The sequence below is a fragment of the Anas platyrhynchos genome, chromosome 21 (genome assembly GCF_047663525.1).
Source record: "Anas platyrhynchos isolate ZD024472 breed Pekin duck chromosome 21, IASCAAS_PekinDuck_T2T, whole genome shotgun sequence".
NCBI classification, from domain to species: domain Eukaryota; kingdom Metazoa; phylum Chordata; class Aves; order Anseriformes; family Anatidae; genus Anas; species Anas platyrhynchos.
Window position 1 is genome coordinate 5,346,099 of NC_092607.1, and position 25,994 is coordinate 5,372,092.

General features: G+C 44.4%; 1 long non-coding RNA gene across 1 annotated transcript; it reads right to left on the bottom strand.

The window, feature by feature from the left end:
* Positions 1-6,862: 6,862 nt before the first annotated feature.
* On the bottom strand, positions 6,863-23,482 carry LOC119713394 (uncharacterized). The gene is made up of 3 exons (XR_005260594.2): positions 22,235-23,482; positions 10,468-10,516; positions 6,863-9,307 (listed from the first exon to the last, which is right to left on the bottom strand). It is a non-coding gene; the product is annotated as an uncharacterized lncRNA (long non-coding RNA).
* Positions 23,483-25,994: the final 2,512 nt, after the last annotated feature.

Consider the following 25,994-nt stretch of genomic DNA (forward strand, 5'->3'; position numbering starts at 1 on the left):
AAAATATGTAAATTATAGCAGCATGTGCTTTTCTCATTGATGTATTTATTTGATTGCACTAAACAGACATGGGAAAAAAGCACCGCAAGCACACATAATCAGTGCAGTCCAGCTGAGCTGATATCAGTAGCAACAAACCACTGGCTGCTGTCCATGCACAGCATAGTTTATGCGCACCGCTTGGCTCGGTGACGTTTCCTCCTGAAGACCCCTCTCCATATCACCATGCAGCACAGACATGCAAGGTTGTACAAATCCAGAACAGCTGGTCTGAAACTTTTCTCATGAAATCACCTTTCTGGGGGTGTTCTCTGCACCAGCAGTCACTCCAGCTCATAACATACACTGTTATGTATTACCAATGTGAGTGCTGCTGGTGCCTTACAGCTGTTCTATTGGTATTCTGGCAATGCATCATCCCTGTTTTTTCTATTTATAATTTAACCAATGCCAAAGGGTTATTTTCATCAAAAGTAAAAAATGGACACTTATAAAAATGCATGGGTTTTAAATTGCTCTGCAGTTGGAGTAGTTATAAGAACTAGCCCAGGGAATAAATGTCTGCTTCTCACATTAAGCACGTATGCCATTTCCATACAGGCTGAAAACCGAATGGGATTCATCTCTGTTCCCACAGCACGCAACTGTTTCTCTGCTGTTACTTCAAGCTTCAGCATCTCTCTTAATGCTTTATTAACACCGCTAAAAGTCCATAGTTTTGAATGTGCTCTGAGTAAATCTGTCATGTTACATTTAAGCACCAATTGGTTATGTTTTAATGGCATTAATCTTTACCTTCTTTTTATGTGTAAGCCAGGATAATGAGAGAAGGTAATTCCCCTCTTCTTAAGCCACTGAATCCTGTCAGATGAAAACATAATACAAGCATCCACAGGTAAAATTTGTTTGCTGATACTTCCAAATGCTCCTTGTCCCACCAGCACGCTTGACCCTGCCCAGCGCTCCCAGGGCCATGGAGAGCATACGGTGACACTTGTCCTGACAGGTAACAGCCCTGAAGCCTGTCTGGCTACGTCACACTCTGATGAAGGCAGGGGAAATCATGCACTCTCCAGCTGAGGACTGGCTCTACCAGGGTTGCTGCTGGTGTTGGAGACTGGGACTTTGACCAGGACACCCTGGTGCTGTGTATTGTGCCATCATGGGGAGAAACAGGGCTCTCGGAAAATTTCCTCTCATCTGTAGAGCAGGGCTGGTGCTGTCAGCATGGTTTTAATGTCTATCAGTAGTAACAACCACTGTTGAATTTCCTTGGGAATTTTACTTCAGAAATAACCCCACAGTCTACATTATCTTAGGAGAGAACCTCTTAAAATACAGTCCAAGGCAGCTCACATGATAGAAAGGGTGATATAACACTGCTACAGAAAATGCTAACGAGCTCCAAATTGTGTCAGGAAAATCAATGTTCATCCTCTAGACAGTACTGGTTTATTGGATAACTTTCTTCTTGGCTTAGCTGTTGTTGCAGAGTCCTACAAAAGGATAGAGAAAAAGAAGGAAAATTAGTAAGGAAGTGCAATACATGATAAACGAGCTGATTCTTAAGTTCAACACAAAACTTACGAATTTATAACACACATTATGTAGCTGACTATAAAATGAGAAGATGATGTCTGGACTCAGTAAATCAGGGTGAAGGACACAGGAAATCACAGAATATCTGTTTTTAAAATGTTTTGTTGAACAAACATATTTTGATAAAATAAAGCCTTTGTCCTTCTAAGCCTCTGGCATAGAAACCCAGTTCCCAAAAGCCTCTTGTTAATGTGCGGGTGATCAGGAACCAAAACCTGGTGGCCTGTTCAGCATCAGCATTAGCCGGGTGGGCACTGTGCTCAGCGGCCTATATCACAGAATGGTTTGGGCAGGAAGGAACAGGGGTTCTCCCATCTTTTGCCCATCCATGCAGAGTTCAGGCAGCATGCCAGTCTGGGCTCTCCTTGTGAGAACATCCTCCAGTCCTCATATCCCTGTGAAGCCTCCTCCTTCACCCTCCTCCACCTTGTCATGGTGAGGAATAAATCTGCCTCCTGTTGTTTCTTCTAAATGTTATATTTTTGCTATCTCTCATCCACCAGGAATTCCACATTTGAGGCTTTTTAAACCTCAAAATCTTTTTTTAAACCTTTAAATCTTCTTTTTTTTTTTTTTAATTTCTTTCTAAGAATATTTTTTTTTATGCTCTTCACTTGGTTTCTTTTTGAATAGCTGGCAGACACATAATGGATGGTAAGCATGCCCAGTCATCCCCATGGCAAAGTAGCCAAGTCTTCTCTTTCCAAGTGTCACAAGCAATGACTTGTAATGAGTCAGCCACCTTCTTAATTAGCAGCTCCAACAGCATCTGAATAAATTACTATAGAGCACATTAGATCTGTTCTCAATACACATCAGATCTATTCACAATGGTACCAATATTTATCGCAATCAGGATCTGCACAGAAATAAAAAAGGAAAGAGACCAGTATGATGTATCTGATGGCTGCCATACTCTGCTCGCTCAATATGTAAGTGCTGATGTTCTGCAGACCCACTGATACATGAGAAGGACTTGACTTTCCACTTGTATCTGTAGTAATTTGCCTTGCTTGTGTGGTATCAATGGCACCTATATATACAATGTAATTGAAAATCATGCAAATTGGAAGGAATGTTTGATGAGGAAGTAAGGATGGATTTAGCCTCACAGCACTATTGTGGGAGACTGTTATACCTGGCTTGCAACACTTCAGTGTACATGAGACAGAATTATAGCTAATAGGAATGCTCTTAAATCGACTCAGTTGCCAGATGAGTATTGCACGAGGATGAAGAAGGTTCTGGTTTGACGTAGGCTCCATGCATAATTCCACATCTGAACTTTGCAGAGAGACATAATTCTAAACCCATATCTGGACTAAACATTGCAAAAGCAGCTTTGTCAATAAGCTGACTCAAATTCTCATCTCTAAACATGTGGAGATCTTGAAATACCACACTGCATGTGGATCTGTATTCTAAATCTTGCTAATCTTTAAAGTGCATTGGTTTATTTAACTCATTTCAAGAAAGAGGACAAAATGTTGCTCAGCTTTACCATCCAAAATCCAGTTTTTGGGTTTCCTTCAGTCACATAACTTCTCTATAACATCAGTGGAGAGAGACAGGCACCTCTGAAGTGTATCCTGAGCTTGAGAGGCGAGTTGCTCTTCAGGGGTTCATGTTTTTTTTCTCTCATTCTTCATTGACTACAACTAGGGAACTTCATTAGTATCATCTTCTGATGACTCATGAACAATTTTTAAAGACGCTGGGAAAAGAAACTGGGAAACACTAGCCTGTTATCAATAAGCTGATTAAAATAGCCCTGTGGGTACTGAACTTGCTCTGGCAACATTTAGGGGTCTGCTGATCAGAAGAGGTGGAAAACCACAGCTCTAAGAAGCTGATGTTCTGGAAAAGAATGGCAAAGTAAACCACAGTTAGAACCCTTGGGACTGCAGTCATTCAGCCCTCCTTGTTTAGGAAGTGGCATATTAACAACTTCTCACTTTAATTTACCAATGCATCCCTTTTTCTCACAAAGAGAATAACAAAATGGTGAAATAACTTTGAAAGTCAGGTTATTCCTGTGCTTTAACACCTTCCAACAGATGTTGTTCTTAACCAAAGCAGAGTTCCTTGAATTATTAATGGTTTCCAACAGCTCAGCTTGAAATAATTTAGCATTTGAAAGAGAAAAGTCACTCTCATTATTCAAAGTGCAGAAACATTTTGGTTATTAAAAATATTCTCCTTAAAAAAAATAAATCTGTACAATTTGATTCTTTTTCTCCAGATGCCAGCAGGAGCACCAGATCTAGGAAAACCTTTGTGCTTGCTGAAGGTTAATTGATAAAGTACAATGGAAGACAGTAGTCTGTGCACTCCATTTAAATTTGAGAAACTCTTATCTGATTTTTTGGTGATCATAACTTTACCAGATGTGCAATTCTTGCAGCTGGAGACTATTACATTCATTCTGTGGCTTAAAGGTACCAGATTATTTGTTACAATCAAACTTCACAAGAGATGCTAAGTACCAGCAGCCCACACACCTTTTCACCTCGCCGTGCACAGCTGACACCAGTGACAGCCTCTGCTCCTGTGGGTCTTGCAGGCCGGGTCTGTGAGCTGGTGTTGGGGTTCCTGTGTTCATATCTGATGGTGAGTCTGCAGTGAGGGCTGGAATATGTGGTTAGTGCTGTCGTGCTCTCAAAATCAATTTCTAGAATAATAATTTAAAAAAAAAAAAAAAAAAAAAGAATGTGGTAATTTCCGTAACGTGTGTAGTTCATCCTTACAGTGAAGCAAGAGTCAGTAAAAAGGTCCTGGGCTGGATGGGACCAGAGCTGGGAACCAGTGTCCTGAAAACTGGGTCCAGTTTTTCACAAAAACACCCGTGCTGCCCTGCAAAAGTAGCCTGATTGAGGAGATGGGCTGCTGTTTGCTGAGCACTTATGGAAAGTAAAATGCAGTCTCTACAGAGCTACTCCTGAGAGTGAGATGGGTTATATCTGCTCAGCCTTGATCCCACCCAGCATGCTTCTCCCCTTCCAGCAAGGATTTCTTGTGTGGGATCCAGGGGGGCTCCAAGATCACATGCCGAGGAATCATTTCTGGATGTAGCTGTTTGTGTGCAGAAGACAAAATAGAAACTGATAGAGCTCCTCAGAGTGCTTTGGTCCTGTGTCCTCCACTGTCTCCTCAGCTCATTGAGTCATATTTTTATCAAATTCTGACAGTGTTTCAGAAATGAGGGGATTAAATATTTATTATTGCGATTATCCACCACTGTAAACAGCATTATGGTCCTGTCCTTGGTTGTCTTATTGATGTTTCTCTGAGGGTGAGAACACACAGAAGGACAGAGGGAGCCAGAGAAGGGTAAGGGCTGGTGCCTGGGCCCTCAGCACACCCGTGCATCTTCCTGGGGAAATGCAGGCCTGCTGGTTGTTCTATCTCCCAGACACTGAGGGGCTGGCAATGAGAGGTTAAAGCAAATAGACACAGTGGAAATTTATCAAGCTTTTTCCTAACTCCCAAAACAGGGCTGAAAGTGTCATGAAGCTCAGCTCTTCTCTGGAGGAAGAGTGCTGAAGCTATTTAGAAGGGCTGATGAATGCAGACAAGCTGGCTTGATGTTTTCTTGGCTCTGGTGGTATCTGGTGGTCTGTAGGAGAGTAAAGCACCTCCGGGTGCAAGTCTCATGGACTCCCCAGAAGGACTCAGGTCCAGGCATTGCAACCCCTGCTACAGGTTGCTTTGAAAAGTGATGACAAGGGTCTGACCTGTTGCAGAGAGCAGTGAAATGCTGTCTTTGGGAATCTCCCCAGTAAGCATCTTTAGATGCCTGCACTCACCTGCCATTCGCTTTTTTTCCAGTCCATACTGTTTCTATATAAGCCTTTCTGGCAGAAGAGTGACCCTTACTTTACACATGGCATGGTGGAATCTGACCACATATGATGCTAAAATAATGATTAATTATAACCACACATTTCGATTACAACCCATGCTTTCCTCTGCTCACCTTTTACTAAAATTTTAGAAGGTAAGGAGGGAAGATTAAATGTGTTTAAAGTTTGTTTAATGTATTCTACATGTTTTCTCCTTTTGCTTTTTTTCTTTCTCCTGCTTTTTTTTTTTTTTTTCTCCTTTTTGTTTTTTATTTTCCAGCCTGCCCACTGCTATAGGGCATTCTCCTGGCTCACAAGCCCATGGGAAAGCCCTGTGCTGCTCCTCCCTGCTCATGTGAATACAGAACATGGCATGGAGGACGAGGACAGGAGGGAGAATGACACTCAGGATTGACTGAAACAAGAAAAAATCCTTCAGCATGGTGTTTGAGAAGCTAAGGTTGCCACCAGCTACAGCCTGAGCAGATGCCTCAAGACTTCCCTTTCTTCACATCAGATACATCAGATACCTGTGACTTTTACTGCTCTGTCCCCACCTCCCCACAGGGCAATGTGTCCACACACTCACAGCAGCTCACTGCTGGTGCACTCTGCACAGATCCCGCTTTGCCTCTGCTTAGCCAAGTTAAGGGAGGGCAAAGTAAAAACTGTCTTTTTTAGCACTGGGAGTGAGGGGCTTGGAAGCGAAGGCAGGCACTGTGCTCGCACACCGGGCACGTGAGGGTTTCTCTGTTCCCCTCCCGGATCCCCAGGCTCAACACCACAGCCACTGCCCTGAGCAGCGCTGGTGTCCAGGGCAGGGAGCACACACGGTCAGTGGGCAGAGATGGAGATGTCTGCCCAGCCCCAGGATTTTGTACTTTCCCATTTCAGGCTTCCTATAAATGGCAGGGAGAAGCAATGTGATTCCCTAGGCCAGCCCAGCCTTTGAAGCTGTCTGTACAAACAGGAGTGTCTACGTACTGGGAAGGATGCTGGCCCGACCTAGGCCTCATAAACTGGAGATTAAGGGACAGAAATAAATGAATGATAAATATCCAGAGCTTCTCTTGCTCTGTCTGCTTGGATAAACAGCCACTTTCAGGAGCAGGCAAGATTAGATGTATGATGTGGCCATCAGTCTGTGTGCAGCAGTGCATGTGTGCTCCAGGAACCTGACTGCACAGGAGAGCAAAGGAGAGACCACCTGAGTGTGTGTGTGTGTGCATCAGATATCAGAGCCCCCCCACACCATTTGATAGACACACACGTCTATATTGATCTTCTCCTGAAGATCTCATAAGCACTGTTTCAGAAGAATAACTTGGAGTTGCACATGGTTTTCTGATGACTCTGCAGAATTACGACCCAATTTATGCTTTCTGTAATGATCAGCACAATAAGGCAGTAAAGTTGTCGTTGCTGAGTACACTGAATTTATATTTTATCACTGCAATATAATCAATACAATAAGAAACCAATACATGCACATAGGCGTTACATAGGTTGAAGAACTTTATGAATTCGTGTTGTCTTCTCATAGTGTTCACAGGGTCTCCTTTCTTGAGTTTACTTTGGGACTGAAGGAGGTTTATGTATGTGTTAGCTATTCCTACTGCTGCTACATGATAAATATACCTTCCACTGCTGCTGAGATCTCAGACAACATGCTTTACAGTAATAAGGAAACATTTTTGTAACTGGTATTTTTATATTCAAAGCAAAAACATTGAGTAAATAAAGTTGAGTTTTCTCTCTCCCAAAGAAATGTAAATTACAATGTGTTACTGTATTTCACTCTGTTTATTTAACAGCTCCTTGCATGCTCTGCAAAAAAGAGCTCTGAAATGGCTAATAATGTTCTGCATTGCTTCAGCTGCTGTCAACAAAAGATTTCAAAACACTTTAAAAGCGTTCATTATTTGGCTCACAACACTTTGTAAAATATGCTTATAAACATGATGTACATACAGGCACACACACACTTATATTTGCATGTATACACACACATATTTTTCTGTTTCCAGAGGAGAAAGCAAAGTCCTCAGATGGCTAAGGACTATTGCCCAGAGCATGAGAGTGAGCTAAAGGGAGACCAGGTAGCAGACCCAGGAGCTGTGATTCCCATTTGCTTTGCTTTGCTTTAATCACAGAAAATCTTTTCCCTGCTGAATTAGCAGCTGCGGGAATCATTAACTCTTTTCATATACATGTTTTTAATATCATTTCTGTCCTCTGACTGGGGAGGCTTACGTGAGGCTTCTCTTCCACTGGTACTGCTGGCTGCAGAGCTGTGTTTGATCTCCGAAAGAGCAACCTTGAGGGGAAACAGTGTGCTCAGATCAATGTGCTCAGATCTAAATTATTAGCTCTGCACAGCCTGGTGTAGGTGGGGGAAGGAGATCCAGCAGACACTCATCCTTTTGGCAGGGAAGGCTTTCCCCAGGCAGGATGGAGCGCGAATTGTTTTGGTGATGTACGGCGTGGTTTTGAGGTCTATCCAAACCTCCTTCCGTCACTGCAATGTCTTAGTGACAGCTCTCATGTCTAGGCCCCTGTCAACGTGCTTCTCCCTAGCAGATCCGTGCATCGCTTTCCAGAACATGTACCCTGAGAAGAAAGAGCTTTGAAATTCCTCCAATAAAAGATTTTTTAATTCCAGCAAAGCTTTTATCGTCACCAGATTCCTGGCTTTCTTCTCTCTGTAAAGCTCCAATTCTTCTTCTTAGATTTGTTGCTCTTTCTCCCCTGCTAAATTGTGTGTGCTCCCCCTTTCCAGTTAATATAATAATTTAGATGAGCAGTGGTTAGCATAATTCTAGACACTGAAATACTTGCTGCTTAAAGCTGTGTTTTAGGAGAATTCTATTTCTGAGAGCAATGTAGCGTGTAAAGCTCTCTGACTATCTGAAATTGCATAAAGTGAGACCCAGATAGGAGTCCGGAGGGATACTTCTTTGGAAGAGGTTATTTTACGGGATATTTGAGAGTCCATATACGAGTATTGCCAGGGCTTCTCAGAGGCTGGGCAAAGCTGACCATGCCTGAGACTCAGAATCAAGAGGCTCCACCGGGCAGCCTGAAATGCCACAGTTATACCCGTTCAGGTCTGTGGACTCCTGCAGAGCTCTCCCAGCACGGCCCCGGAGTGATGCAGCAATGAATCGGGCCACCAGTCCTTCCTGCTCTCAGCACTGGCACACAGAGGCAACACGGAAATGGCTTTAAAAAAATCATGAGGTTTAAAATAAAAATAATCTATTTATTTGCCTCCAGCTTTCTGGGCCTTTTCAATACACACAATTTGCATTTTTCAACTTATCTCTGCAATAAGAAAGCCAACTAGTTACTCTTCATTAAATATTAAGGCTACCAGAATTGACTAATCCCAGGAATCCAGTGTCTGGGGTTTGACGCTCACCCCTCATGTCGTGACTGTGCTATGCCATTGCAATGCTTTCCGTACCAGGGTTGGGAAGCACGTCTCAGAAGCAGATGAATGCAGATCTTCCTTTTGATGCTGAAAGCCACAGAGGCTGGTGATGAAAGGGAGAGTCCCCAGCTGACATGTTTTGGGGACAGAGGCTCTCCACAGAGGGGGAGGACACCCAAAGCTCAGGGAGGCTTTTGTATCGGTGGCAGTTGCATTCTTTGTGGTAATTCTGGAGGTGGGCTTACTGCAGTGGCACAAAGAGGCCCTCGCATCAGTGTGTGCACGTTGCCAGCAGACTGGGGCAGGTTTCCAATAGCAGGGAAGTGTTTCCAGCACAGACAGAGGCTGAGGTACAGGCAGGTGTCTCAGGAAACAGAAGTGGTATCTGGCTTTCTCGTGCTTCCCCAAAACACCAAATATCTCTGGGTGACTCCTGCACACAAACGTATTTCATTACACCACCCGTAATGCAGTGTCTTTTTTCAAAACCAAATCTTGCACCACAAAGAGTTCCCGTGCTTAAATCCTGCTCTTGGCTCTGCATTGAACTTGCAGTTCGTGTGCAGAAGCATACACAGACACCTAGATGAGTACTGGCCTGAAATTTTCTTATTAACATTTCTAAGCTTTATGCTGGTCCTCAGTGGCCAAGAGCAGGGTAGACCCCATTCCTGCATATGTAAAATTAGGATTGCTCTTCTCAGGTGCCTCATGCTGCATCAGCCGATGGGGCTTTTCACCTGCTGGCCAATTGCTTGGATGATCAGACCTGGAAGGTCCACCATCAGCTTTCCTCTTTACCACCCTTTTCTATATCCTTTTGATACAAGGAAGAAATGTGTAGGAAGGGCTGTGATCAGGACAGGAACGCAAAAAAGAAAAAAAAAAAAGAAGAAAAAAAAACTATGCTCAGAAAGGGGGGAAGGTATCAAACCACCTTCTCTGCTGATCCAGCATTTCATAGAAAGCCATTTCATACAATGTCCCTCAGTCACTCCTACGTGGTGGGGCATGCGAGTGGGCTCAACTGGTGCCCAAAGAACTGGCTCTGACACTTAGTTTTGCCCCAGCCCCAGTGTTATTCTGATGAAATATCTGGAAATATAATAGAAGACACCCAGCGTATGCCTCATTAACTGTTTAAATTATCTAGACTGACAAATTAATTTTAACTGTACTTGTTTTTCTCCTCTTTAAAACATCTCAGTCATTAGATCAAGGGATAAGGCAGTCCATGTGGCCCAGAAGGTCAGCCTGCCATTATGATGAAAGAGCAGTGAGTCAACGGACCAGAGGTGAAAATGCATTAATTCAGTCCATTCATTCAATAGCTACAAGTGAGGGATGAAATTTCAGAAATCAGGAATGATTCATGAACAGAAAAAAAGAATTAAATTTGCTGAAATGATAGGAGAAGGGGGGAAGCTAGTGATTTAAGTCACTGAACATGACTCACAGGATAAATTAATCGCAATACACAATTTCAATCTTCTATAACAGTGAAGAGGAGCTGTACAAATTGGTGGGATCATTCATTGAAAACAATTTATCATATAATTTTGGGTTTGTTGGGCTTTTTTTTTTTTCTCAAACCTTTCTCCCGCTGTCTAGTCTTCAGATCTTCAGCTTGTCAAATGGTATCCTGAAACCAAAGGTAACAGTTTGATAACTGAATTTTCCATTCACTGCCATTTTTTTAGACAAATATTTTAATTATCTTAGGTGCTTCAGAATAACCAGAGAATAACTAAACCTGCAAATAAATTAGAATAATGGAACTCCAAATTTAGGGGTAGGTCTTCCTGTACAGGCAATCAAGATGTCTAATAGCAGTTTCTGTACTCTGTGTAACCTGGCTTTCACCCATCCTCCTTAAATAATGCTAGGAGTCAGGTTGTAACAAAGCAGACTTCAGCACAGGCTCAGTATATCATCCCAGCAGCCGGTGGGTGGTGGCTGAAGTCCTTAGTGCCACCTGGGCCCAAATTAGCTAGATGAGTCCCAGCACAGGGAAGTGTGTTTGAATGTCGTGGTGCCTCTGTAGGGCACAGTGTAGCCTGGGCTGCAGTTTCCATTCCCAAGCATTCATATCATTCTAGTCGTAAGGATGTGAAAGGAAGGCTTTCAGGGAAAGGCAATACTTTTTACTACACTAACAGATATTCTTACTTTAAAGGACACATCTTAGACTCACATGACTTTTTTAAGGTCAGAAGTAGAAGCTACAAGTTTCAAGTTAAATGTAAGTGTCCCTGAATATGGGAAATTTATAACCCAGTTCCTCTTGTGTCCTATACCTTTCTGTAATACTTTTAAAAACTCTTCCAGACTTGCGCATCTACAGATGTCTGATGTATGTGCCTTCTGCAGATGAATTACAAGCTACAGAAAAATGTACAAATGAACAAAAAATACCTTTCTCCTACTGAATACACTTCACACCGCTTTTTTTTTTTATGCAGCATAACAGTTGCCAGTCTTTTTTCAATGGACATCTCTCAGTGTAATAGCTTATAACATTAGCCATGTATTTTGGGGTAAAAGTACAGATTGATCCTTCTGCAATCATCTGGCTTGGGAAGCAGTGGAGAGGGGATCTCTGACCATGCTGGGGAGCCCCTTGCTGATGCTGTCTTCAGCAAACTCCTTGGGTAGAACATTTGGAAAGGAAAGTCATTCTTTTCCTCTAAAGGACCCTTAAACAAAAAGCAGTGGATTTTCTTCTGTAAATCTTTTATCCAAATTTTTTTCTCTGTACCAACAGATTGACCTGAAAGAGCAGAATCTTGATTGCTCAGAGATAAAGTAATTGAGTGGTCTCCTGGGCTCTATTTGGTACAACAAACTTCAATAGAGTTGACAAATGTTGATCCATAACACAGGATTAATAAGGCTGTGCTTGGCTTCCATTTCACTTTTCCATTTGCTCCTTCAGTCTAGCTAACACCCTGATTGCTTTGGGAAAACTGACAAATCCTTGCAGTTAATGAGGCCCTCTAGTAATTTATCAAGCAGAGTTTCTAAAATAAAAAGGGCGCAAGGAACGAAATGTTGTTTCTGTGCTAAAGGAAGGAGAAATACTTCTCTCCAGATCCAGGAGAGGCTGGAAGACTTTGCACCTCTACCCACTGAGAGGTGGGAGCTGGAATAACTCCTATGGGACGTGTTCCTCCAACAGCACCTGGTATTCTGGCTTCTGTGGATGTCTCAGGCACCTTCTCATGTATCACCAGTGAGACTCAGCCAGCTGCACTCCGGAGTACCTCTGGGATGCTCTGAAAAGCAGCCTTATTAGCAGTAAAAGAAAGTATCAGAAATGCCTGATTTTATAAGCGAGTGTTTAATCTGGGTCTGGACACCATGGCAGCAAAGTCTGAACTTTGTGCTGCTGGGAAATGGGCTTCCCATCTCACTTCTGCAAGCCCCGCTGCGCTCTCTCCATCAGCACGCTGAAATATAATTCTGAACTGGCAGCTTTCACATCTCTATATTTCCTGGAAAATGCCAACAATTCTGAAGAAAATCCATTTCTTCCTCGTATTTTGTTAAAATAAAGTTCCCAAATGGGAACCTGAAAGAGCCAAATTGCCGTTGCCAGTAATAGCTCTGCTTGGAGCAGCATGGAGGGTCCAAAGACAGCAGCAGGTTTCTCTTTCGTTTGTGACGGTTGTAAGTCTGTCCGTCATCCACTTTATTTTTAGTACAGCTCTTGGTTTTCTTTCTTAACACAGCAGCTTTCACATTAATGCAGAATAAGATCAATTTTACCTATAGTCTTGATAGGAAACAACTGCCATTAAGCTATAGAAATAACTCAGCACTCGCTGATCGTTATATCTTAGCGACAACTTAAGTACATTGGCCAATCTCTGAACCTGGGGCTTAATGTGAGCTAGGGGAGGCTTGGCAGGAAAAATTTGTTGCAGTTGGCAGGGATTTCTTCTCAAGGGCCATGTTTGCACCATATGAAATGGGCTGGCAGAAAGGTTCTGTAGCCTGATGTTCAGGAGACGTTTGTCCCCAGAGCTGTTGTACATGGCTGGGTACACGCCACAGCCCCGGGCACCTGCGCCAAGAGCAGAGTAAGTGGGGCTGAAGTCTGCTGGGAATGGAACTTTGTTGCCTGCCCCCTATTTTTTACCCTGGTTTTATACTTTCAGAGATGGTTAGCAGCAAACCTCTCTCTGGCTGGTGCTGCACAGGGATGGGCGGCTTTGTGGGAAGTGCTGCGTGACCTGCAAGCCGCAATGGGGAACATGGGCTTGCCAGTTTGGTGGTGTTTGCTATAGGGGAACTCAGAAGGCAGGGACTGATCGCTCTCCTCTCTCTAAACATAAATGTGACTCCGGGGCTGAGGCTTTGTGAGGCAGCCAGGTGGTCAGGAGGACTCACGTTCAGATGTGGGTGCTGCATCACACCTCCAGGGAAGCTGCAGGTACCCAAACACACTGCATGGCCAAGAGCAGGCACGTAGCTGGATCGACAACTAAATGGAAGCATTTCCATTGTGCTGGGATTTACAAAGGCTGAACATAAACAGTATGCTGGGCTCCTCCTTGCTGCCAGACTAAGATGAATGGATACAGAACATACCAGAAAATACAAATTTTAATGTATTTAACATGGAGATGCATTTCACAAATGTCGCTTGTTCTCTTCTGGGGACACTTTTCCCTCTCTCTGTGCTTCCTTCTCAGCATGCAGGTGCTTTTCTATCTCTGCACTGCCAGTCTCAGGGTTTGTTTTTTTTTTTGTTTATTTTCTGATGAAATTCCACATTACAGCCTGCAGGCATGTGAAACACCATTTACACCTAGACACTGGTACACTTCATATCTTACTCCCAGCTGTGTGAAAACATAAATGCCCTTGTCCTGTAACAGCAGTCAGTGAAAACAGCTCCATGCTCATTATTTGAAGAAGTGACCCATTTTGGAGAGAGCCTTGCCAGAATTATGAACTCCTGTTTAGGAGAGCGGGCACGGTATGATGTCTCCAAGGGGCAATATGAAAGGAAGAGTCCTCAAATCACTAGTTGTGATTAAAATCTGGAGGGACAGGATTATATTTTATTCTTAGGCTGCCTGCATCTCCCCAAAAATAAAAATAACCATTTCATATCAATTTTCTTCCTTGTGCTCACATCACCTTCCCCCTTGCCAGCTCAGTGCCACATCAGTGTAGGAAGAGAGCTTCTTCCCACTGGGATTCCTCATTTTACATTTTGGCAGCTCTGGGGATGCTCTCCTGTGCAAACCAGTCATCCGGCACAGCTGGCTTCCTCCCATTGCAGAGCCAAACTGGGGGGACTGGAGAGGCCACTTATGGCTGAGCCTTTAATTGAGACCAGGATGGGGCAGATGCTTGCTGTTTGACTGGTGTTGCATCTCTTTAAAAAGCAGGATAAAAATGCAAAGTTGAAGCATCATTTGTAGGAGGGAAAAAAAAAAAAAAAAAAAAGAACGAGAAAGGATTATTTAGTCAATCATCCTGTCTGTTGTGGTTAGGCTGCAGTTTAGATGCAGAAAACCGCATTGCTGGAGGTCTTAGTCTGCATCTCGCATCAGACTTGTAAAATCTGCCGGTAAATCTTGACATCAGAATCCAGGCTGAGAAGCTGCTTGTTTTAATCATGGGATTTCAGCAGAACATCTGACTCTTTTGTACGTCCAGAAGTGTATTTACATATTTGTCCCCTGCAAAGGGATTACAAATCCTGTAAAATAGCAGAAAATCCTCCAACAGTTTTACAAATTGAGAGGAACCAGAAACAAAATGCAGACCTGATGCAGCTTTGCTTCTCCCTTGCCAGGTTGCAAAGGACAGGCTCCAAATGAGGGGATTCATGATTTCCCTGCATGGGCAATTCTCAGAGCTCTGAGCCTCCCAGGGATGCTGCCGACTTCAGAAGGTAGGAAAGCAAAGCTGACAGGAGAAGCTGTGTTCAGAGCTAAGCTAAAGAGGAAAACAGGGAGCAGAGGCAGCCACAGAGTGACAGGCTGCTGCCAAACCCTTCTCTCATCTCTGATTAAATCCCCAGGCAAATATTGTTAATCCACATGATGGAGTGAAGTTGGGGGGGGGGGGGTGCATTTTCAGATGTCAGCTCAAACCACCTTAACAGACCTGATTTCCAAAGCAAGAACCAGGTACAGTTAAAGGCTTTCAGGCAGGTACTCAAAAATTGAGGTCCTTTTTCTACATGTTCTTTGGTTACCCTTACAACATCTGCCCTGCAGTCTACAAGTAAAATAATCAAAATAAACTTATTTGTTAAAACTGAGGAAGAAATGTGTAGGAAATGCCACTATCTTCTCTTTCCCAATTACCAAACTAAGTATTTAGAACATGATCTTTTTGATTTTGCTGTGAGTCCTGCAATAATTACCCTTTTTTTCTTCTTAAAATTACAGCTCCTTGTAATAGTGTACAAACTTCAGTTTGCCAGTTGCTGGAAAAGGCTTGGGACAGACTCACCAAAGGTAAAACTGAGAGTGAAATAGAAGGAATTTTGATATATTTTTGAGCCCATACAAGTTTTTAACCTTCACTTTCTAAAAAGCCTGACTTTTTTACTGTCCTGCCTTAGTGATGATGCAATTAAAGACTGTCATTCCCAGCTGCAGAGTAGCAGTACTGCACTGGAGCAATGGGACCTTGCTAGGTCTAACATCTCAAAAGCAATTTAAAACCATTATTTAGCTCTCATGTACACACAGGAGACAGAGGCTGTTTGTACACAGGGGCAGACAGGGCTGAACCATCTGGAAGTCTGAAGCCAGTCAATGCTAAAGAGTGTTGGGTCCCAGGGGTGCTAAATCACTGTCCCGTGCAGGCTGTAAGAAGGGCTTAGAGCTGTCTCTCTGAAAAATCCCTCCTGTGACTGCAGAGAGACTATTTATTGTCAGTCTTGTGCATAATTGCTGTTGTCATGTCCTTATCCTTTTAAAAAGACTGCAAGAGATGTAGAATTTATATATTTATTTATATACATATATTTCTCATAAATGATTCCTTGGGCTCAGATGGAGCCTGCCAGCATGGCCAGGAGCAAGGACAGGAGTAAATGCATAGTTCAGGTAAAATGCTTGGAGGCATTTACCAGGGAAGTCTTCAGTGGCTCCTAATGCCTTCCTGGCTTATTTTTTTTTTTTTTTCATTCAGTGCTATCAGCAAAACACTATTTGGGGGGCAAATGGTGATAGGGAAGAGCAGATCCTCACCCCTGGACAGTGCCTTGGCTGGGCACATGGTCCCATGGTCCATCACTGCCATGGTTGCTGCTTGGGTTTGAAGGAGTGGGATCTCCTCTCTCAAACAAGAACTACCAAGTGTCATGAGAGCTTTACAGGAATATTAATCTGTCTCTGAAAATATCCCAAATGCAAATAGCAAGCAGGCAGAGAGAGCGTCCCTTGATGGGAGTGCAGAAATGGGACATTCAGGTCCAGCCACCTCTGCTGCTGGAAAAGGGCTATTACTGGGTGAGCCATTGAGTTCATTTCCATTCTCATTAAGCTGAATAAAATGCAGATAAAAATGGCATTAGAAGAAAATAGGATACAGTGTTTCAAATGTATGAATTTCTGCTCTTTCTCATAATCAGGCTGCACTGCACACAACCTGGAGAGCATTAGGGAAGGAAAATGATCTTTATTGCTATTTTTGTAAGAAATGAAGCTCGTAGGGCATTCTTGGCCATGATTTCTCCTGGGCAGGAGTTGGCAGGGGAGGGGGAGACAACCTGAAATCTGTAGATTCATCTCTTTATCTGATTTTAGCCAGAAATTCTTACTTTTTCCTTCTCACTGTGGGTCTAGGGATTTCGGTAGAGGTCTTCGTTGTTCGAGTCTCTTCTAAAGGTCTTTGCCTTACTTTGCCTTAGATCTTTGCCTTACAAAGCTTTATGGCAAAAGGAGCAGGAGAACTCAGTGTATTGCAGGCACCACAACAGAGAATTGGGCATAAAACAGTTTGAAGAGAGATGTCCAGATCTGCTGGGCACAGGGGACAGCAGGGAGGGGAAGGGCTCAGGAAACGAGGGCTCTGCATCCCTCCTATTTTTCAGCAAATTTCAGCCAAAACTGCGGATCTTCACTGCTGCCCCTATGACCAAGAGCTCTGCATTTGTTAACATGTTAACAAGGCTCTGTCCCGGTCTGTGTCACGTCTTCTGTATGATCAGGCGAGTATTTCTATATCGACAGCAATGGTGTTTCTGCTGTTTTTAGGGGAGGGAGGGGAATTATTTTCTTATGAAAGACTATCTTTAAGAAATATGCTATGCAAAGTCATTTTAGCTTCCCATGAGTCACATTGGAGAGTTTGCCTTTGCCATTACTGGGAACCTGCGCTGTCAAGATCCCACCTGTAATTATATACCTGCACAGGGTGACAGGACAATGGCAGGAGAAGGAGCGAACCCATTAACAATTTGCTGTTCGAATCTCTGCCTGTGAATTGTGTCCTGTTTTCAGAGCAATTTAAAAGGCTGAAGCACACATTATGTAATATCACAAAGCATTGCTTCACAGCTGCTGATGAATTCACACAGCGATACTCACTGACCACGCTGCTGAAGCCTGATTTCACGCTCCATACTAGCACAGCCAGGAACGAGGACTCCAAAGTCAACACAATTACCTGGGAAATGGCCCTGAACTTCTTCAAGTCCGACTTTTGCCTTTGCCAGAGAGACTGAGGCAAGTGCTGCAGGAGGAGGAAGGGACAGGGAAAGGAAGGGTCAAGGAGCCGGTGCTTGGGGCATGCTGCATATCCCAAAGCCCTGCATCGGTTCACAGATGCTAATTTACATTCCTTTTTGAAAGCCTTCTTGTGAGCAGAGCCTTTTTGAGAGTTGCTCTGCTGAGGAAGGATTCCCTTAATGTTTGCATCACAGCTGGCGAGATTTCCCAGGGAGTCAGATAGCAAGATTAAAGCAAGCTAAGCAGAAAGAGAAGGAGAAGGATGGGAAGACAGGGGAAATCTGAGACACTGTGCATGGGTGCTGGAGTGGGAGGGAGAATGAGCTCAGATATCTGCTCTCAGACACACAATGACATTTACCTGCAATGAGTTGCATGGTAAGAGGAGCAAAGGTTGACACAGTGAATGTTTTCCATCTCTTTGGCTGCGAGTGCTCATCACTGCATTTTGGCAGCTGAGGGTTTCTCCAGGTTGTGCTGGTACCTAGGGCTCTGTCTGCAGTGAGACCTCTTGGGGGCTGTTAAATGCCCATCACAGCCATGTCCAAGGGCAGGACCTCTGCCACTCTCACTGTGTGCACTCTCCTGCTCTGGTTTTCATCCTCCGAACTACAATAATGTCTCAGGTATTGAGTTTACTGCAGAAAATCAATAAGGAGCATTCTAAGTTCAATGGAGTGGCAAAAGACAATTGCTGAGCTTAGGACACATAATGCCCAGATGTGCCTTCTCTCCCCCTAAAACATCTGTGTCCCTAGAAACCTCTAATCTGCACCACCGTCCATGTGGTAGAGATTTTTAATACTACCTCCTAGCTGCCATCATAGCTTCAACTCAGGAGAAAAGAGCTTTCTGGATGGTTGTGCCCAGCAGGGTTTCCCTTTGCCTTCCAGCCTTAGCCATATAGCATTGACACTAGGGATGTATGAAGGACCGGGGGGGAGGGGGGGGGCTTTCCAATCAATCACCCCATGATGCTCAGGATGCACTGAGGCACCCAGTGTCACCTTTGCTTATAGTTTTTCATAGGTTGGATTATTTTAATTTGAAAGAGTGAAAGACATGCCTTGAAACTGCAGCTGCTCTCAGTTCCACAGCATGTGCAGTAGTGGGATAATGTGTTTGGGTTGTGCTTTTTTTTTTTTTTCAGGAAAAGCCTTGTTAGCAAGCTCACAGCACGTCCCTGGCAGGCGTCTTGCTGTGCTGCCAAAGCTCCCTGCTGCTGCCCAGGCAGTGAGGAGCAGCAAGAGGAACCTCCTGACAGCACAGCAGGATGCATTCCCAGCAGTCTGGGAGAAGGACAGGAGCTCAGGGCAAGGTGGTTTGGTAGAGACGGGTTGGGTCTGTCACTAGAAGTGTCCAGGTCACTACTGCAAACTTCCCTCTGCATTATGGAAGGGAACTGGTGCAGCAGCCAGACACAGAGGGGTCACACACAGCATCTCACATGGCAGGAGGTGCCTGTGCATGGCCAATGCATCAGCCTGCAGTTTTATTCACTCTGCTCCCCTCATATCTTTGGAGGGAGGAAGGTTGTAGCTGAGATCACAGAGGAGAAGTCCCATGCCCTGCTGGTCATGTCCTTACATGTCGTTTTTCAAAGGGCAGTTGGTGATGGCTGGAGGACTCCAGAGGTTCTGCTGGATCCAGGTGACTGGTGGCCAAGAAGAGGGCTCCTGAGCTGAGTTTCTCTTGCATGGTTCCCTTCCTCCTGGCAAGCGGCCAGGCCAGCAGTGCATCTTATCACCTGTCTGTTCCTGTAATGAGCCTTTCCACTTGCACAATTAACCATGAGTAACGAGTTTAAAAAAAAAAAAAAAAAAAGGAGCAATGAGAGCCCAACAAGCACAAGCACAGTTTCTACCTCATCCCTCAGCTGAATGGAACAGCTCTTCAGCAGGGATGATGCAGTGTGGGAAAAAGACCTCAGGTCTTTATCTTGCTCTTTCTTCAAGAGCAGAGCAGCATATGCTGCTTCCCAAGAGCACAGCTGAGGTCACCAGCCCCAGTCCACAAGTGATGTGACATTTGTCTTTGCCTGGTCATTAGGCAGCTGCACTCCTGCATCCCCATCACTGCACTTAGCCCATCTCAGCCTGTTAGCAGCATGAATTCCTCCTCTTCAGAGCAACGATGCTTCATCAGCAGCCTTCACCTGGCTCCTGTGCCACAGGTGTGGTGGATTTTTACCTACCTGTGAGCAAGCACAGTACCCAGAAGCACTGCCTGGAGCATCACTCAACCCTGTAAAGTCAAGTGTAAAAGCCCTTATGCCCCAGGCAAGTTTTGCCTACACCGAGCATTTGAGTGAGGGACTCCAGCACTGTCAGGAGGATCCAGCAGTAAAATCACCGCTGCCTTTGAGATGCCACAGCTCTCTCTGGGGAAGTAGCTTGTGTCCCTGGAAAGGCCAATGCCCCCAGCAATGTGCTCTTTTCTGAGCATTTCAGAGCTCTCACTCTACAGTTCAGCCCCTCGGACCCTGCAAACCCTGCCAGCCATCACCACCGCTTTGACCTCTGCAGGTTCCAGCCCATCCTCTGCCAAATCACTGATGTTTGTGTGTGTGGAGGGAGTTTTGAGAACTGGACTCAGTCCTGTGACCTGGACCACAATTCCTGTCACTGGTGGTGTGAAATAAACCTTCCTGGTTGTTCAGCACAGCACCCATGTAAAGGAGCCAGGTTGTCCTCATCCCAAAATGCTGACCACAGCCCCTTGTGTCCTCTATTACACAGGGCAGTCCTCCAGGTGCAATCTGGTTTAGCAAATGCTGGTTTTCCCATTAGCAATATGGTAGTATTGCAAAGGAATTGCTGATGCATGCACACTTTTGAACTACACCAGGAAATAGATAAGAAAGAAGTCTCTGAGATGAGCAGAGAGGGCAGGACCAGGCCTGGTTCCCTCATTCCTCAGTCTGGAAACCTTCAACTTAGAGCATGGACCTTCTTTAAATTGACATCTGTCCCTGAATTTTCCTCTAGGAGCACTCACTGACACTGCTGCAGCTCCCAGAAACAATACTTGGAAGTCACACCAAGTGTTATGAGCATAATGGCATGAATTTCACAAATCCAAAGTGAAATTCATCAGCTGACAGAGAGAAACCTTCAAGGCTTTCAGGAGGCACTGCCCCAGGGAGAGGGGAAACAGCAGACTGACCATGCTGATCAGAAATGTGCTAAGACGGGCTGGATGGCCCCGAGGAAATTGTGTGATTTGGAGCTGGGTGCTTCCTGCATCGATAGCATTCCCTGAAGCACAACCTTCTGCACATCACTGCATCTCACAGGGACAGAAATGTGTATCCTTGTCCCAGAGTACTCCTGGGGATGCTGAAACAGCCAGTAAGAAAGTGATTTCATTGATGGGATCCATCCATCCATCTCCAGTCACTGTGACTCACAGGCGGGTAAAATGTGTTCCCCTTAAATTGAATGTTTTTGCATAACTGTTCTGTCACTTTACCAGTCTTTCAGCCTTATCCATAAAGGCTGCATAATACCATTCCTGTTCAGCCTCCGGGGTTCTTCTTTCTGCCCAGACTGGAGTTGGGAGGGAACCAGGATCCCCTTCTTGCCCTGCATTGCAAAGTTGAGAAGCAACTACCCAAAGGAGAATTTCAGCAGCTTTGGCCTTTTCTCTTTCTCACCTGCCCACCTGCAGCACATTTTAGGAGATGATACTGAGTTTTGACCATGGTCCCAAGGCAGCCTGAAATGCATAACCATGTGCAGAGCAACACAAAGCCAGTGCTTCTAAACCATTCCCAAGCAAGAAGATGGAAGCTGCCAAATGCACGATATGCACGGACGCAACAGCCCATGAGGGAAAGAAGCACTGCAGCAAGCCACATTGCCTCTGAGTCTGTGTGGGCATTTGGTGGTTTCATGAGGGCTACCTCGGCATGGTCTGGTGTGAAAAAAAGTGTTGTCACTATGGGCATCAGAGTCTTCTGCTCATGTTCTTATACGCTGTCTGAGGTCACCTTCCCGGTCATCTCTGTCCAAATTCCACTTTTTTCCCCACATAAACACTGAACCTGAAGAATGCTGTCTGTTCTGACCTTTTGAAGATAGAGATACAGGTGAGGAGAGCAAGTGAGGGGGCCATGAGGAGAGGCACCCGCACTGCACCCCTCGGCTGCTGGCTTGGCGGTGCCGTGGGCTGCTGGCTGTCCTCAAACCCAGAGCACGAGGAGAGAAGAGATCTACTGGTGGTGTCAGGCAAGAGGAGGTGTTTGGGACCTGCTGAGCAGCCAGAGGGAAGCTGGACGAGAAGGAAAGCAAGACGGGTTGCACAGGCAGCTCTGGCCCAGCAGCCTCCTGCGTGGCTGCTGTGAGCACCTCTGCTCCTCCACCTACATGGGTTTTACCAGATCCTGAAAGGCCAGAAAAGAAGAACCTGAAAGATTTTGCAAGCCCCGAGGCAGGAAGGAGAGAGATGCTAGCTGTGAGAATGCCAGACCAAAGCGAGAACTGGTCTCAGGGTAATTAAAGTCATTAGCAGCACAACCCAGGATGAGCATTTGTACACAACAGTGCTCTTTTCTGAAACACAGACCTCCTGGGCTTTTCAAACCGCATCTGCAGATGGAGCATGAATTGGCAACAGCAATTAGAAAGGCATCTGGGAGAGAGCAGAGTACTCACAAAAGGCAGGGAAGCGGCGAAGCAGATCTCCCAGCATTTCAAGTGTGATTCTGGGTCCTGAGGGCCCACTCTGACTCCATCTTGGGAGGCTTGTGGGAGGGCTGAGAGAGGAGAGCTGGGCATTGCGTCCACCTGTGTGCCATAACAAATGAGGGCTGTTTGTTGGTGTACAACGAGTTACAGGAAGAGTCTAACACAGATCACATGCTAAATACTTATAGGTGCTGGGGCTGAGCACTCATCACACAAACAGGAGTTTAAATTTAATTCAGGCTGTAGGCAGATGGATGCAAGGCAGGCAGAAAGACACTAGGCCCATGTTCAAATCTTGGGATGTGTAGGGCATCACAGGAAAATGTGAATGTATTTCACCTGTAGCATGTTAAATAATATCTGTGATAATACCAGGTTCAATAAGAAATCTCTAGAGAGGAATATAGGTCTTGCCAAAACATGTGCAAAGGGTGAGACTCCTCGTCATGGCCTTTGTTTTACTGTTTTCCTGTACCGCTGCTAGTGAGGGAGAATAAGCAGAGAGCGATGGCTGCATCCTTCTTATCTCCAGAGAAAAAGTTTTCACGGTGTTCAGAATGATGAAATACATTAGCTGGCTGAAGAAAGTGACTTTCAGATGTGCTCAATGTGGCCTATTTTCGTTCTCTGTAAAATCAATGGCAAAACTCCAGTTTGTTAGGTAACAACAGACTAGTTGGGGCCTTGCTGAATGCTTTCATTCCCCCCTTCTCTTTAATTGTTAAATAACTTACAGTCAGAAAAGGACTCTGTTACACCTGCATACAGCTTGTGAGGCCCACTCCTATAGACAAACATCCTCCAAGGAATTAAATTAGAAAATTGTACTTAAAATCATTGTTACAGCCTGGATATGACTTTATCAAGTAAAATTTCTAATGCTTATTTGACAATCAGATATTTTCCTGCCCCTGAAAGTCAAACTTTTCTTACAAATAATTTGGGTCTGACAATTTGAGCTGTCAAGAATCTGAAAGCCCAAGGAAAAACTCAGTTGTTCAGTGCTGTGGAAAAGCAAACTCATTAATCCACTTTTCTACATCTTCCAAAAAATGGAAAAAAAAATAATTCAGAAGATTTGGAAACAATGTCATTCTTCAACATAAACAGTGGATTACAGTTCAGAAGGAAAAGAGAAAGGAGGGGAGCGAAGTGTTATTTAAATTTGTGTCATGTGTCATTTTTCTCTTGCTATTAAACTCAACAGAAAACAAAGTCCACTATAATCAGAAGTGATTGTTATGGTGGAAACATTTATAAGGTACAATGAATATAAATGGCCCACTTTTCCTTGAGCTGAGTGTAAGGAAAATACTGTTAAAAGTCGTTTCTTGGCGGCTTTGGCAATAAACCTAGTACTGAGGACCTATTGAACCCAAATAAACAGAGCTCTGTTATACAGAGAAAGGCTACCAATTTTGCAACCCAGAGCTGAAGAGGATTCTTTAGGCAATATTTCCATTAAAATCACTTACCAAGGTCCCAGTAGCACTATTTATGCCTTTGGAAGGACCAATAGATTTAAAGTTATAGGCTGTCTGCTCCCCACAGACTGAACAAAGTCGTGGAGTTCAGCCCTTGGTGTTGGCTTTTTTGCATGCACAGGAGAAGGTTGGGCCATTTGTTTTTGACATCTTGGGTGTTGGGGTCAGCCTGGCACTCTAGGAAATGCCCTTAGGAAAACACAACTCAGGATCAGACTAATGTTTGGACTGAAGGACCAAATGCTCATTCAAAGTCCTTTTTGTCCAAGAACACAGCTTCTTCCTTCTGCCATAAACTGGACCACCTGATGGCAAGCTGGACTCCTTCTGGGCAGCTGGGCATGGTGACTCAGGTTTAGGTCAGCCTCCTGACCCAGCTTCTCAGAGCTGAACACTTCATGTGTCACTGAGAAATGATGCATCTGAATGGAAGAAATGCAGTTCTTCAAAGTTTTGTTGCTCCACATCATCAGAAGGCTGTGGTGATTTGGGCTGTGGGTTGGGGTTGCTCCACGTGAATCCAGAAGAGCAGTGTGCACCTCTGCCCTCACCAGGCCTGCTGCCCTGGCCACCACACCCTCAGCCTTGCTTCTCATATTTCCCTGGAATCCTGACTGTTTCCAGCTCTTTCTGCTCACAGAAAGGAGGTTTTTTTTGTCCAGAATCTGTAATGAGGTCCTAGGAAGAGCACATGCAAACCCTGCTCACCAAGCCAAAGGAGACCAAATACCTGACAGTGAGGACTTGGAAGAGGACCTTGGAAAGTCTTTGATAGCAAGGAGACTGTGAGCTTCTGTGAAGTGTGTGATAGGGAGGGATGACTTGAGCAGTCTCTCTGTGCCTTGGCTTCCACATGCTGTCACCACTGGAGAGTGTTACCAGCACGATGCTTTGAGCTGGGCTGAGAAAACAAAAGCACATTAATCGAGGACAATCTTCTCTCGATTTCCCAAATCACTGGCTATCACCACGTTGACTTAATTAATTGTTAACATCTATGTAATTAAGCAGTAACATAAATGATTCCCTCTTGGTGCTGATGAAGATAATGAATAACAATCATGGTTGCTTTGTTTCACAGCACTAATCTGTTTTGAAATATACACTGATTTTATTTTGATTAGGACTAAACCTAGTTTCCACTCTGCAAATAAACCTCTCTGATTTCAGCAAATTGCTGTTGGCATTTACATTATGATAATCAGCTCAGAACCCATCTGATCGGCTGCTTTCTAACTGTGTCATTTACTTACTTCTTAGTCCACTATAATTATGATGTACTTCTGCATATTTAATTATGGCCTGCTTTCTTCTTTGCTTGGTGAATCACATTTCCCATCACCATCATTACACACGACATACTCCGGGTCTCGGCAAGCCCCACGCTGGGTCATGCAGGTTTGCTCTCGGGGACTGACTTCCCACCGGTGCCTCTGACAGGGCCCCAGGCAGCCCAGTGGGCTGCCTTTCCCCAGAAAAATTCAGCTTTGGGGCTCTGGCAAGAATGGAAATTTGTGAAGACTCCAACTGGCTATGTTTTTCACACTGTTTTTAGGGCAGAGTGCATATCTGGCAACACTGAGATGTTTTTTTCATCTCAGTATTGAATTCTTCATTTGAATTATTCACAACATTCAGTTCTGGCATTTTCTAAATGACACTTTTTCCTATTTGAAATTACTTCTTTCTTTTGATTTAATTTTTGTTTTGGTATTTTTTTTAGCAGTAAAATGCATCACCTTCAGCAATTCTGTTTTCCCACTTTCCATTTCAAATGATCACAAAAGACCATCTTTTCCTTTGAGCTGGAAGGCAGCTTATGTACACAGCTGCCCGAGAATCAAATAAGATTTTGGCCTAGCAAGTTTAACCAACATTTTCGTGGTGTTCCTATGGCAATAAGTTTCAATCATTTCTTGTCGTGGTACTTTCCCCACCTTCACCATAACCCAAACTATCCAACAAGCATTTTATTTCTAATGTTCAAAAATATGTCCAGTTCTCCAGGATCCATGCTGGGAATGCTGTTGGCCTCAGACTGGGAGGAGGTGCTGGAGAGGATGCAATACTACCAACTGCCGTATTTTGAGAACTGCACCATTTCTCTCATTTTTTTTCCTCTTTTTGCTGTTCCTCTGCTCCTTCCCCAGACCTTGATCAAGCCCTCCCAATGACCACCAGCCCCACAAGGAAGCAGGGAAGCAGACAGCCTGGAGGGCTTCTGATCCCTCTTGACTGTGTTT